At 44.9% G+C, this 15,417-nt stretch overlaps 1 protein-coding gene across 10 annotated transcripts in view; it reads right to left on the bottom strand.

Annotated features, from left to right (window-relative positions):
• The window catches only part of ADA2 (adenosine deaminase 2), a 60,245-nt gene that overhangs the window by 25,788 nt on the left and 19,040 nt on the right, over window positions 1-15,417 (bottom strand). Inside the window, exon 4 of one of the 10 annotated variants that reach the window (XM_019757298.2) lies at window positions 14,059-14,265. The exons of 7 other annotated variants lie outside the window; for them this stretch is intronic. The gene's annotated coding sequence lies outside the window, so the exon portion shown is untranslated. Of the gene's footprint in view, window positions 1-2,043; window positions 2,192-14,058; window positions 14,266-15,417 lie in introns of those variants that run through there. 2 more of the 10 variants (XM_019757300.2, XM_074325139.1) reach the window with 2 other exon arrangements.

Raw genomic sequence — 15,417 nt, 5'->3', positions numbered from 1 at the left:
CCCCAGAGAAAAGACCTCCAAAGTACAGAAAAGGAGAGGTTTCCCAAATAAAAGGTTACTGTGAGGCCTCTTTATAATGGAGTTTTTTGGTCACCACGCCCTGCTCACACATAGGGCAAGACATTGCAATAAGATTTTTAGTGCTTCACTTTGAAATATAACCAGAGAACGAAGTTATCACAAGGCATATGAAGAAAGGCTCCAACGTGATAAAGAAACTTAAAAATAACACACAGAGAGAGGGAACTAAAGGGAAACGGAGATGATGCAGGAGATACAAGAAAAAGTCAAAAGGATTATAATTAATATCCTTACAGAGATCAGAAAAGCTATAATGTCCATAAAACAGGAACAGAAAAATAAACAGAATGAGAAACCTTTCAGAAATTAAAATATGAAGCTTAAAATTTTAAAATTGACTTACCAATATTAAAAGATGGAAATGAATAAAATCTTTTAGAAAGTAAGACAAAATAGGAGAGGAGAAAATGAGATAGTTATTGGTTCAGAAACCCAACACCCAAATAACAGATACTTCAGAAGGAAAAAGGAAGAACAGATGGCAGAAAAAAGGAAATAAATAATACAAATAATAAAAATAAATGATAAAGAAAACACAAGAAATTGTTCCAGAACTGACGACCTGTATCTCTAGACTGATCAGATTTGTTGAGCACCTAGCACAGCACAATCAATTACTCAACAGTGACACTAAGATGTAGCATCTTGATATTTCAGAATATTAGCATGAAAAAAATCCTAAAAGCTTCCAGAGAGTTGCTAGGCCAGGTTGTCAGTGAGCAGGATTTGAGGGAGGAAGGAAAGAAACTTGCATTTACTGAGTCTCCTCCTGCCAGACATTATGTTTAGCACTTTATGTATGTTATCTATTTGAATTACATGTCAGAATTGTTTCTGCATAGTTGAAAGTATGATATGTTATACTGGAAAGAATCAAGACTGTAAATTAGGAGATCTCAGGAACAGTCCCATATTATTATGTCTTTGTGAGACCTTGGGCAAATCACTTAATGTCTACGGGTCTCAGTTTCCTCACCTATAAGAGGGTGAATTAGACTAGATCAGTGATTCTCAAAGCGTGATACATGTATCACCAGTGATACAAAATATCACTGTTTAGGCTGAATAAAAAAATTTTAAAGCAAGTTAATTTAAAGAAAAATATTAAGTAAATAGAAGTGCAGGGATATGATAAAAATGGAAAGCTTGGTAATCATTGAAACACATTATATCCAAGATTCTTTCCACGACTAGCATTCAATTATTCTAGGATATATCAGACACCCAGAAGGAATTTTAGGAAGGAAGTGGATGACAATTTACTCTAGTCTCATAGTTAAGGTTGGGGCTATAGCCCAGAATCAGAGAGTTAGACTTCTGAAGAACCCTTAACTTCATTAAGTCCTTGAATCTCTCCTCAGACTACAGTGTTTGCCTGCAACTGAATCCTCTAGGCCAAGAGGACAGTGATATTCACATTACCATTCCCTCTACACCCAGCTGCATCCTCCACTCAATGGTCCCAGCCCCTTGTCACACATAACAGAGGCCACCAAGTTCCAAGATCTCCACCCCATCCTCTCTAAAGACCCCAGAAGTATTCTTGTGGCCCAGCATCTGGGGATTTTTCCTGGCCTGCCAGACAAAATTTATCTACTGGTCAGGTCCAGCTTGGTCAAGCACAAGGAAAAAAATCCCTTATTCCTATATTTACTTCAGCTTCTCTCTCTCTCTTTCTCTCTCTCTGAAATGTTTCTTTACTTTGAAAGGAGGGTGAATGAAAACCCTATAAAAATACTTTGTTTCCAAAGTAGGAACAGACCATAAGCATCTGTGATTCTGAGTAAATGTCCTTGAGCCCACAACCATTTTCAAAAATCTGTTGGGGAGAAATCCTATGTTCCTCCCTCCCACAGAAAGGTGAGGGACAGGGAGGGCCAAGCACCCAATGTCCAGCTACCCTCAGTAACCTGACAAGCCCAGTGCTCTACCCAGACCCCCACCCCACGGCATCCCTGTTACCTCTGAGCAGCTCCAGAAATTGTAGACTGTTAGCTTAGTTCCCCTGACAGCTGTGTCAGAAGCAGGAGAAAAAAGCTCACCATTGTGTTTCACTTCCTATCAAGGCGGGTTTCATTTCCTTCCAGTCTCATGTTGAACAGGAATCTGAAGAGCGGCAGGGGAGATGGGACCTGCCAGGGCCAAGGCAGCAAGTAGGCTCAAGTGCGTGGCTTTACATGCATGTGTGTGTCGGTGTCCTGCTCACACCGACTGGTGGGCTGGGAGGTCATACACATCTGTGTGTTTATGTGCATGTGTGGATTTATGCTTATCTGGGGGGAGGGTAGGTGTTTGTGTGCACTGTCTTTGTGGGATCCAAAATATGCTTTTGGACAAGTACCACTAAGAGGCAATCTAAAATCTACTCATGAATTTCCGGAAGTGTACTCCTCCTCAAAATGCGATTGTAAAGTGTGGTGGGGGCAACCCCCTGGACAGAGGGTAAAATAACACAGTAAAAGGTAAATGTTTTAGGAGAAATCAGGGATGTGGAGGCAGGACAGTAAGGGAGAAGCACCTCCTCTATAGGGTTGTCGACCGATTGCTGTTGGTGCCAATTCAATGCTAACAGGAATCCCCAATTTGGTGTGTGGTGAGAAGGAAACTTTAGGCAGTGCAAGGAGTTCAAATATGATATAGCACGGCTGTGGAGCAACATGGCTGTGAGGTGGACCTGGGGTGAGGCAGCCCTGCTCTGCTCTGGTGTGCTCCACCTGCACTACTGAGCTCGCTCTGCCTGCTCCACTCTGCTCTAGCAAGACAGCATGGATGTTTCAACTCCAGCCCAGCCAGGGAAACTAAGTCTTCAGTTTTTGGTGGAAAGGTCAAGTGGTTGCCAGAGCCACAGGGGAGCTGGCTTATACATAAAGAAAAGTCCCTGACCCTGTTCCCTGATTGGTCCAACCTCATGCAAATGAGGACTCCAAATCCTCACTGTTTGATTGGCCGATTGGCCAATCAGAATGGAGAGTGGCTCCATTATGACCAATCAGGACAGTTGAAAGACTGTCCTGATTGGCCAGAATGGAGTCCTCTGATTGGTTGGTGAAGATGCTGATTGGGTTACAGTTGCACAGCTCCTATTGGACAGGGAAAGTCTCAGTCCTCTTGGTTGAAATACAATTCCAGGAACTCCTTTATAAGGGCTGGCAGGAACACAGAGCAGAAGGCAGGCTGCTCAGTGCAGGCTTCTCCCTGAAGTGCAGTTTGCATGAGAGGCCCCTGTGTAGAGACAGCTGCTAGACTCTTTTTTATTTTTTTAAATTTGAGCCCAGTTAGCCACCAAGAGCCCTTCTTTAGTAGGTATCTTCTTTCGCAAGATCCACAGGGTCCGTTGTGAGAATTAAAAGGAGCAGAGGAAGTTCTCATTAAATCTCAGCCATCAGTACGTATTATCAGAAGTAACGCAATTTGTCACCCGGGCCAGACTAATTAAGACACGAGGCTGTCCCAGTGACTTATCTGTTGCACACATGGTCTACATACCTGCTATGCACCCCTTTCCTTCTCAGCCCCCCTTTCAAGGCTTTCTGCTCCCAATATATCCACAAATCCCCTGGCACTTCCACTTCTGCTGCTCCTAAAAAGGTGGAACCTCTGGGCCCCTTGTCATCTCCAAAAAAGTGAAAAGGTCATCCATTTAGTAAACAAGAAGAAATCCAAAAGGGAAAATATAGCGGAATTAGGACTTTCCTCATCAAGAGTTTAAGATTAATTTTTTTTAAGTAAGAGGAATCAGAAGGAACAAGCAGGTAACAAGGAAAAACAACTTTGTCCCCTTTTGATTTATCCTCCAGATCTAAAACCACAAATCTCAGCATGTCCTCCTTGTCCCTTTCTGCTGAAAAACTTTCAAAGTCTACCCACTATATTAAGAATAAAATCTAAAACTCTTTCTGTTGGCCTCTAGGCCATGCTTTATGTGGTCTTGGAACCATCTCTCTCCCTACCTGCTTCCTTTAGTCCACTGACAAACCTTCTGGTACCTCAGATGTAGTGAACTCTTGCACTCTAGAGTTTTCAGTGTAATTCCTGTTGCCTGGAATGGTCTTTCCCCTCCTTTTGCAGGCTAACTCCTCCTATATCATCTATCCCTCAGGCCCCAAGGTGAATATTTCTTCCTCAGGGAAGCTTTCAATGAACACTCTCCAATGTAAATTTAGTCCCTCTGTTACACTCTTCATAACATCGCTTTCTTATTTTCCACAGAATGCATCACTATTTTTTTTTAACTTTTTTTTTTTTTAATTGAGGAAGGGGAACAGGACTTTATTGGGGAACAGTGTGTACTTCCAGGCCTTTTTTTCCAAGTCAAGTTGTTGTCCTTTCAATCACGTTCAGCTTCAAGTTGTTGTCCTTTCAGTCTTAGTTGTGGAGGGCGCAGCTCAGCTCCAGGTCTAGTGCCGTTATTTTCTAGTTGCAGGGGGCACAGTCCACCATCCCTTGCAGGACTCGAGGAGTTGAATCTCAACCTTGTGGTTGAGAGCCCACTGGCCCATGTGGGAATCGAACTGGCAGCCTTCGGAGTTAGGAGCATGGCGCTCTAACCGCCTGAGCCACCGGGCTGGCCCACATCACAATTTGTAATTCTATATTTATGTATCTCCATAATTGTTTCACCTATGCTTCTGTATGAAATTGAAAGCTGCCTGAGGGCTTTTGGAACTGTTGCTATTACTGTCATCTTCTACACAGTGCCCGACTCAGAGTGGACACCCCAAAACATGTGTTGCTGCAGGCAGGCAGGAAGAAATGAATGAATGAATATGAAAATATGGAATAAAAGAAAAGTCTGAGTGTTTGTTTCAGGTTGTAGTCATGTGGGTCTTCTCACCATGGTGTAACACGGAAGACATAAATGAGACCAGAATGTCTTGTAACGTTTACCTTTGTTCCATTCTTATTTTTATTATTTTTTTGGGGAAGCGGTCAGGGCCTTTTTCTTTATTACACCCGTTATGCCTCGTGAGCCCACATTCTGGTCCTTTCCTCTGGCTTGTTCAGGGATTCATCACCAATCATGCCCATACCTGCATCTTAAGACCTTCAAGGTAGCTTTAGGATCCAAAGACAAGAAACGGCCTCTAGTGTGATTGTGCGCGTTTCGGCCAACATCTCCTCTCCTGCAAACATGGCGACCTTAGCCTTCTTGGGGTGAAGGACTTTTATTACCACATGTTGACAGGGCAACTGCAGGACAGCTCACACTTCCTGATCTGATGGTTTCTGGGTTATTCTTGAGCAGGGAAAGAAAAGGACCAGCTGCCTTTCAAACTTAACTACCCACCCAACTGAGCACTGCCTATATACCAAGAATTCCATCTTATGTGTCTGTAAAGCACAATCCCTTCCAGGATTTTGTTCTCTCTGGAGGAGAAACTTTAGTAAAGCAAATCAGATCATGTCATGTTTCTTCTAAAGAGCCTCCATACGTCCCCCCATGACAGCTCACTAGCCTTATTGCTCACCCACAATCTCCAGCTCATCATACTGAATTCTCTGTCATTCCCCAAACAAGCTCCGTCTGGCTGCAAGCCTTTTCACATGTTCATATGTTCTGAGCCCAGAAAACATTTTCATTCTCCCTTCAGCTAGCCAACTCTAATCTCAGCTTGGACTTCTTTTACTCTCAGAAGTCTTGACCCCTCTCCCAGGGCAAAGACCAGGTCAGGGGCTCCCGTGCTCAGCAGCCTCTGTAACTGAGTCCAAACTCATCCTGCTTGCCACCTTGAGTTGAGTGACAAGGTGTCATGGCAAGGAAAACAACTTGGAAAGCCAGCGAGCCAAGAAAATGGTGAACTAGCATCCTAAAGAACCATTTTAAGAAAGTACAGAATTCAGGCTTCTTTTATATCAAGGGAAGGTGGGAAATGGAGGGCTTTGAGGTTCACTGAGGACTGCAAACAGCTGGGCACCAGCAGGGGTCCAAAGAAGATTGCTTTGTTCTTGCTATGTTCACTCTAGTTGATGTGAGTCTGCTCACAAGGTTAAATAATGCATATTTCCCTTATCTCCTTGGGAGAGGCAGTTTCTAATAACGCTATGTTTTTGTAAAACTCAGGCAGCAAGCGGAATTCCTCTAATGCTACATGTAAGGCTAAGCATGGCCTTGTTCCTAAGGGCCATGGGAACAAAGCAGACTTCAACAAAATGGAGTCAGAGAGGCCAGCATTTCACTATGTTACACCTCTTTTAGCATGAATATGCCATATTGAAACCTTCCAAGTACCTGTGTGTTTCTACCAGGAGGATGCTCTGTCTGATATAAGAGACCATCTTGTTCCCCAAGCACTGTGCCTGCACACTGTAACTATTCCATCAATGGAAAAAAAAAAAACAAAAACCTATTCCATCAATGTTTGTTCAGTGGATGAAGAAATGAATGAAAGAAGCTGCATAGTTTCCCTAACCTCTTTCAGGCTTCAGTTCTTGTCACTGAAGTAGCATAGGAACAGGGTATTTGGAAGTGTTCATTTTTTATTTTTTTTTTAAAGATTTTATTGGGGAAGGGGAACAGGACTTTATTGAGGTACAGTGTGTACTTCCAGGACTTTTTTCCAAGTCAACAAGTTGTTGCCCTTTCAATCTTAGTTGTTGCCCTTTCAATCTTAGTTGTGGAGGGTGCCATTCAGCTTCAAATTGTTGTCCTTTCAGTCTTAGCTGTGGAGGGTGCAGCTCAGCTCCAGGTCCAGTTGCCTTGCTAGTTGCAGGGGGCACAGCCCAGCATCCCTTACGGGAGTTGAACTGGCAACCTTGTGGTTGAGAGGACGCCCTCCAACCAACTGAGCCATCTGGGAGCTCAGCAGCAGCTCAGCTCAAGGTGCGGTGTTCAATCTTAGTTGCAGGGGGCACTGCCCACCATCCCTTGCAGGACTCCAGGAGTTGAACTGGCAGCCTTGTGGTTGAGAGCCCACTGGCCCATGTGGGAATCGAACCGGCAGCCTTCGGCAGGAGTTAGGAGCACGGAGGTCCAACCACCTGAGCCATCGGGCTGGCCCGGAAGTGTTCATTGATGGCTCTTTGTTACTCTGGTTTAAGCAGGTCTTTTACCCGTAAAGTGCATTTCCTTATCCCTCTTCTCCATCTATCGCGTCCTTAATCCCAAAAGCTCTATCCAGAGCCTCCCAATCTATGATGATTCAGGAGGATCAAGGCAGGAGCCTGAGCAAGCAGAGAAGACTTAGAGAGAGACAGAGAGGTGAGGGGCTAGAAGAAGAATGAGGTTGAGATGAGGGAGGAGTGGGAAGCAGAGGAGCCCATGCTCTTGACCACCTCCTTTGTGCTCTGTTCCTAACCTACTAACGCCTTCCAACTCTGCAAAGGACCTATTATTGTCCGTCTTGCATAAGATATGGAAACTGAGGCCACAGGGGTTCAATAAGCAGCCTATATAGTCAGTTCTGCAGCTACCAAGAGGTGGAACCAGGTAAAAACAGCAGCCGTAGCAGACATCCACTGAGCCTTTCCGGTGGGCACCAACCATTTCATGTAATCACCATGGTGACCTTAGGAGGTAGGCAAGTGTTTCATCCCTGTCTGACAGACGAGGAACCTCAAGTAAGAGAAGATGGTAAGCTCGATGCAAGTCACACAGTAAGTGGCTGAGCTGGGACCAGTACACTAAACCTGCCCTTTGTTTAAAGCCTCCTAGGAAGAGAAGAGAAAACAGGTGGAGTGTGAAACAGAAACAAAGCACACAAAGGATCAAAGGAGGAGGGACTGTGTGTGGGACCTCAATCTCCTCACACAGAGGAGCAGGAGGCAGTGTGTGTGTCATACACCTCCTAGAAGCACCTCCCTGGTCGCTCCAAGAGTGAACAAGCTGACAGTCCCCCCACACATGCCCTCATCACCTTCTTACAGGACACTCCTATTTGCCCTTTCCCCCAGGATTGCCCAGGGCCCGGTATTAGCCCTCAGGCCACTTGCTTTGCAAAGGACCCTGTGATTAAGCCTTCCATCCACACAGGTTGAAGAAAGCCCTGCTGACTGCTGGTCCCAGCCCTCAAGTTCTCAGCCTGGACTGCACAGTAGAGGAAAATTGTATAAGCCACTGATGTCTCAGCCCCACCGCACACTAATTAAGTCAGAGTCCCTGCGCTTGGGACTTGGTTGTTGTTTTTTCAAAGCTTCTTAGTGATTCTTATGTGCAGCCAAGGCTGAAAACCACTGCATTTCCAGAGGCAGGTGCATGTGAAAAAGTTAAATACCAATATATGGCTACATACATATATCTACACATGTCAAAAGACCCAAGTTCTTCGGGAGTCAGAGAGGAAGTTGGTGGCTGCCTCGTAAAGGAGGAGAGATTCGGCGTGCCCCTGAGCAGCGCCCTCGGCTGCCCGTGGGGCCATCCAGCTCCCAGCTGCCCTGTGATGTTTACTGGGGAGGGACATCAGGAGGTCAGCAAAGGCCAGCTGAGCAGAGTTCTGAGTATAAACGCTTGGATGAAAAAGGGGTGCTATGGAAAGTAACCTCACAGGGTGATTGTGGGGGCAGAGCCCCAGAAAGCAGTTTCCAGGCTCTCGGCCTCACATAGACAGGTGCTGGCTCAGGTAGTAAATGGCCAACTGTGATTGCATGGCCATCAGCTGTGGCTAGTTGGCCGTCAGCTGTAACCAGTGAGCCATTGGCCACAATATAACTGCTGTGGCTACGCTAGCAGAGAGAGAGGAAAGAGAGGAAGAATGGGGGCTAGCAAGAGGATGGCGGCTGGGCTGGCAAGCGTGGATGGCGGTTTGCGGACAGTGTGGATCCAGCCTCCAGTGAGAGTATAGTGCCGCCAGAGAGAATATAGTGGTATGACTCCCCTACTTATGGCTCCGTGGGTGTTCCTTTTTGGCCTCACCATATCCTGTGTTCTTGTGTGGGGAGCGGGAGCAGAGACCCCGCAGGCCGCCCCGCATGACAAATGGCGCAGCGAGCAGGGTCTCCCGCATGACAGTGATCTGATCCTAAGTTCCCAACTGGGCAGGTCATGGTGGCTAGTCATGTCCCAGGCACGTAACTTCTGTAGCAAAGGCTTATCTTTGTCTCAAGAAGCCCTGTCCTTTGTTTCTGTACATCCAGGTTAACACACCTTTGAAACGCCCCCTTTCAGAACCCTCCTTCTAATTCGTGACCACCCTTTTGGACCCCTCAAGAGACAGCACATAACCTTAACTATCCTGCAATCCCATCACTGTCTTGCTTTCTCCCACATCCATGTAATCTCCTTACATCCCCTCCTTAATTTCAAATGCATGAAAGAAGCTGCAAAACTGTTATCCTCCGGAGCATCTGAGACCTTGCTCCCCGGCATATGTTGCCAGTTTGGCTCAAACAAACTCTTATAAAACATAATCAGAGCTGTTCTGCCCGTTTCCAAACCCCTGTGCTTTCACCAACCACCCAGAATCTCTCGGTACTCAATGAGGAACTTTCTAAGGAGGAACTGCACCTGTCAAGACAATACCTGGGTCCTCTGCTCACAGAACATGAGGTGAAAGGAATGCCTCATTAGAGAAAATTCAGTGAGTAAACTTGAAGATCTAATTGGTTTTATTGAGTGATTCATGAATCGGGCAGCACGTCATCTAGCAACTAGAAGGGTGCTCTGAGGAGCTGTACAAAATGGAAGGTTTTTCTAGGCAGAGAGAGGGTGAGACTAAGAAATTAAGAGTGGATCATTTCAGGCAAGGACACCTTCCCTTAGGAGGCGTCAGGAGGTCTTATCAGGTAGATGACCTCACTAATGCTGACCATAGAATTCCAGACTGATTGGTTTAAAAGTCTACTCCTGGGGGAGGCTGAAACGACAATTAGGTTAGTTATTAAGTTTTGGTTTCGTGATGTGGCTTTAGTGAAAGTAAGTCCATTTTGGCCTGTTGTGTTTGTTGTTGTGTTTGTTGTTGTTGTTGTTAACAGTTACCAGGGACCGTAGCCTTTCCTAAACAGAAGCATCAGAAAGGCACTGGCTGAGCCCACCAAACCAGCCCTGCTCATGGTGTGGGCACCTGTCCCCTGAGGGCCACATTCTCTTTATTCCCCTCTCCAAATGCTAAAGGTAATGTGCTTCCAGCCCTGTTTTATAGAGAAACTGAGGTGCACAAGAGGAAAACCATCTGAGGACAGTGATAAACTGGGAAGTTCCAAGCTGAGACCAAATTACCCCAGAGACCAGTTCAAGAGGAGGAGGTAGGTAGATGGGGAATGGGGCCGTCTCTGCCTTCAAAACCATCCTCAAATAGGGCTTAGAATGTACCTCCACAATTATGACCTACTTTCCAAGATTTAGCAAAGACCCTCCAAATATTTTCCCAGCGTCTCAGTCAGGATGGTGAGTAGGTTAGGGCCCGTACCTGTGGGCTCAACACCAGGGCTTAGGGGCTGTGGGCGGCTGTGTGTGCCTGTGTGCACCTGCCTCCTCCAGCTAACCAACAATATCAATTTGCAGCTGGAATTGTACTATAGGTATGCCCCAGCAACCTCCTAGGCAACATTTCATTAGCCCTGATGCAAATGGAGAGATTTGGGGTGACTCCATCCCCAAATGGGAACCTGGCAAGGTCTGTGTTGAAATGTAAATGAAGGGGCCTTAAATATTTTCAATGTCATAATACAAGTGATTGCCCCAGGGCCAAGAGGATTACTTTCTAAATGCAAATGAAAATAATGAATCTTTAAGTGCCATTTATTGTCCAGGTGATGAGCTGACTCAGGCTGGAGGGAAGGGGCCAACTAGGGTGGGCTCCACTGCATTATAAAAAACCCACTGGGGAAGAGAAGGAAAAGACAGAAAGGGGATGCTAGAACCCCGAAGAGTTGATAAAAAGTTCTAGGGGCAAGTCAGCGTGTAGAAAGAACACAGAAAACCAAGGGGTCATCTGGGACAAAATTAGGACAGGAACACACTGCCTCAGAAACCGAATGCAATAACTCAGCAAATGGGGAGTTCTTTGCCATCACAGCCCTGTCTTTCTCCCCACCTCAGCATTTCTCATACTCAAATCCTGACTCTTCTTTCTGAGAATGTGCTCAACTGCAGATTTCCTGATCATGGGACGATGTTGAATTTTATTTTGTTATTTCCAGAACCTGGTATTTATTAAGTGCTCACTGAGGACGCAATGATTGATTCTTTGCCTCCGCTTTCCTTCTACTCATTCATTAATTCACCAACCATGTATTGAGATCTCCCATATGCCAGGCAATGTAATGGGTGTGCCCCCTGCTCGCATGAAGTTTGCTGTGCATAGAGAGAGACAGAACATGAATAAATGATTACCCAATTATACCTTGGGTGCCAAAAATAATGTATACACATTTTAAGAGATGTTATCTATGTATTACTTTTCAAAGTTGAATAGAATTACTGTAGCGACGTGCAGTGTGACGTTCACTCAAAAGATGGCGTTAATCAAATGAAGGCTAGTGTCACCATGCGACAGGCAGGACAGGCAAAGAAAATGGCAGGAGCACAGTTGTCGTTTAGGGACCAAGAGACCATTTTGAAGTGGTATTTGAAATTCTAGAACGTTCTCCTGACTTAACACCCCTTGACTTCTACCTATGGGCGACCTAAAAGGATGTGATGTACCATAGAAAACTAGCTACACTGGCTGTACTTCTAGAAGAAATTGAAACAGCATGAACAGCGATACAAGTGGACACTTTGGTCAGCGTTGCTCAAGCAGTAGTTCACTGTGATCAGAAATGTCTGGATGCTGATGGGAACCACTTTGAGCTCCTCTTGTACTTGCAGAAGTCAAACGTGACTTGTATTCATCTTTTGTTATTGGTATATATTGAGTATTACAATTTTAATACGGTTTTTTCCTTTCTTAAAATGTGTAAACGTTTTTTTGCACCCTCTGTATACATGTATATGAAAATAATTACATTTAGGATATGGGAGGATAAGAGTAGCGTAGGACACCCAACCCAGAGCAGGGAGGTGCAGGAGAGTTTCCTATAGGAAATGACATTAAAAATGAGTTCTGAAGGATGGACAGAAGTTAGCCAGCAGGAGAAGCATTCCAGGCCGAGGAAGAACATGTGCAAAAGTCCTGAGGTGGGAAGTTTAAGGAATGTAAGAAGGATGGAAGCAGGGCAGTGGTAAAGTACATAAAGGATACTTTGTGGTGCTGAGAGTGACGGTGCATATTAGATTCCATCTAGAACCCTGCTCCATCTGATGCATTAAGACAGGAAATCCATTCCAATGGATTTAAGATACGTAGATTTGCATTAATCTCACTGTTTGTCCTCTGATCTTCCTAGTTTCCAGGCCCTGCCTTTGTTTCTCAGTCTGCTTTTTCTCTAGCCCCCAGATCTGGGTTAGGGAGCAACCCTGCTCCTCCCTGGATGACTGATACTGAGTGTGCAGTGCCCTTTGGAGTCATTTGCAGTGGTAATAGTGGAGTTTTGTTTTGGGGAGGGGTGCGGGTGGGGAGACTCATTGCTGGTGAGTCATCAGAGAGAATCTTAAGAAATGAGCTGAGGAGGTCACCTGAGGAGCTCTTCAGTCATTTCTGTCTCATAATGAAGCTGAAAGTGAGGCCTCTAACGAACCAAATACAGTAGTACCTTGGTTTTCGAATGGCTCCGTTGATGAACATTTTGGTTTACCAACGCCGTAAACCCAGAAGTAAATGCTTTGGTTTTCGAGCATGCCTCAGAAGTTGAACATGTCACACGGCTCCCTCTGCGTGCAAGTTCCTGAGGCCTAGCTGTCGGCTGTTTTCCAACGTTTCAGAACTCAAACCTTCCAGACGGATTATGGATTACGTTCGAAAACCAAGATACCACTGTAGAAAAGGGCAGAGATGAGATGTCTGCTCACCGAGGTGGAGGATGGGACAGGAAATTGGCTTAAGACGAGAGGCTGATGTCGTGTGCTTTGAGTGTCCAAAGCCCTGTGGTAACGTGAGTTTACTATTTTAGGTGAAGAAGAATCAGCTTATGAATCTTCTCCAGACAACTGAAGAAAACTCAGAGAAAATATGAAAGAAAGAGAGACTGGCCAGGGAGCCAGAGACCTCCAAAGGATCAGAGGAAGTGACACTTTTAGGTAAAAGCATGAACACCCACCAGGGGGAATAATAATGGAGGGCCCCAAATGGAATTTCCTTCTGGTCAGAGCAGCTCAGCAGGATGAAGTGGGGTGGGGACAGGGTGGCAGCTTACACTTCCTGGTGGCATAACCTCAGGAGATGCCATTCACATCTACTTGAGGTTAATGGCACCCCCTGGAGGTGTGTAGTATGGGGGCAGGGGAAGTGCATACAGGCTGGTCAGATGTCCTACAGAAAAGCTGAGATGCCTTTGCAGGAGTTGAGAGTATCCAGGTCCAACAATGATTCAAATTCACAAATTCACACTAATGCCTCTATTTCCTGGGCAAGCTGCCTGTGGACAAGCTGGGTGTCTGTAAGAGACTGTCATCAAGCCAACTTGTCACTAGCCTTAGTGATACTGGAATTAAAAAAAATAATCAGTGGTCACATGCAAGAAATCATGTTTGTATGAAGTTAGTCACTGAAAGCTATTGATTATGTGGCAGAATATGGGAAACAGACCAGCAGTCCTTCAATAGGAGACAGGGCAAGCAAATTATAGTACCCATTTATGGAATGCTATGCTTTATAAAGATAAATATCTTTCTCTATGCACTGTAAGAAAAATGTCTCCAAACTACACTTAAGTTTAAAAAGAAAAAAACAAAGTATAAAAGTGTACAGTATGCTACCTTCAATGTAAATAGAGAGAAGAAAGAATACTATTCACATGCATGACTATGTTTATAAAAAGCAACTCTGGAAGAATGAGAGTAAGACTTTTCTGTAAACATTTTTGTTATTCTGATTCTTTTTCAACCATATTATTTATTTGGGAGAACAGCTCCCTAAAGATGTCCACGTCCCAATCCTTCGACTGTGTGACTATAATGTGTTTTATAGCAAAGGAAGCTTTGCCGATGTCATTAAAGTCACAGACCTTAAAATGAGGGGATCGTCCTGGATTATCTGGGTGGGTCCAATCTGATCACATGGCCCCTTATGAGGACAGCACTTTCTCTGGCTGGAGTCAGAGATTCAGCAGAAGAAAGCAGAGGGATTTGAAGTGCTAGAGGGACTCAGTTGCTACCGCTGGAGGGGGCCATGTGGAAAGCCTGGGAAGTGTCCACTGAAGAAACGTCCAAACCTGTAGAGAACTTTAATGAGTTTATTTGAGTCAAACTGATGACAATTGCTGGGAAGCAAAATCTCAACAGATTAAGAAAATGCTCAGGAGAATGGCAGTTTGGCAGCTTATTTTATGTGTTAGAATCAAAGGAGAAGACGTAAGGATGGTTACATGAAATCCACTGGTGGTAGATTAAGGGGGTGGGAGAAAGCAAAGCGGGGATAAAAAGTCAAATGGAGAAACACATAGTTGTTTTGCATTGGTGGGTACAGAATAGTTATAATTCACATTTTACAGCACATAGGGGTGGTATGTGGGGAACAAGATAGCAAGGAAGTGCTTTGTAGTCTTGTGCTCTGGTGTGGTGGGCTGTGCCCTGAAAAAGGGATGACTCTGACATTCGAAGGGTATGTTACCTTAGATGAAAAAAGACAATAGACAGGCTCACTTAAGGCAAAGATTGACCAAGGATGTGACTACCTGCCATGACCCGTTTTTAATTAGGAATTTTTATATTCAGACCATCCTATGTGGTTAATTTCGGTCTTTGAGTCCATAGGGCCTGCCATGCTGGCCTCCCCTGAGCTTGTCAGGTTCATTTGTGGACCCTTTTTCGTCCACAGAAGGAAAGCAGGCACCCGCTGGGAACACAGATTGTCCCCCAGCTGACAGTCTGCAAGAAAACGGGTACCTCAGTCCTACAGCCTCAGGGAACAGGCTCTGGCCAACAATGTGAATGAGGTTAGAAGCAGACTAGTCTCCAGAGTCTCCAATCAGGACCCTTAATTTTGGCCTTGCGATATGTTAAGCAGAGGACTCAGCTGAGCCCACCTGGTCTACAGAAATGGTGAGAAAATAAATTTGTGTCTGAGGGTGTAGGTTGCTCTATTTGTGGTCATTTCTTACATCAGCAATGGAAAACTAATATGCTATTCAGTATTTTGTTTAATAATAACTTTTTATTGGTGCTCAGAAAACTCTCTTTGTCATTTTTGGTCCTTGGATGAAATTTGGAGCATGAGTCAAGAAGAGGCCTGTGAAAAATCATGCTCAGTCCCATCTACATTTTCAGGCAAACTAGGGCCAAACATCCACTATTGGTTCTATTGTGTTTACTCCTATCCATGATCTTGGTCCAGGCTTTCCTTACATTCTCGAGAGTATGCTCAT

Source organism: Rhinolophus sinicus, linkage group LG02, assembly GCF_036562045.2.
Source record: "Rhinolophus sinicus isolate RSC01 linkage group LG02, ASM3656204v1, whole genome shotgun sequence".
Lineage (NCBI taxonomy): Eukaryota > Metazoa > Chordata > Mammalia > Chiroptera > Rhinolophidae > Rhinolophus > Rhinolophus sinicus.
This window is presented reverse-complemented; position numbering and strand designations above follow the sequence as displayed.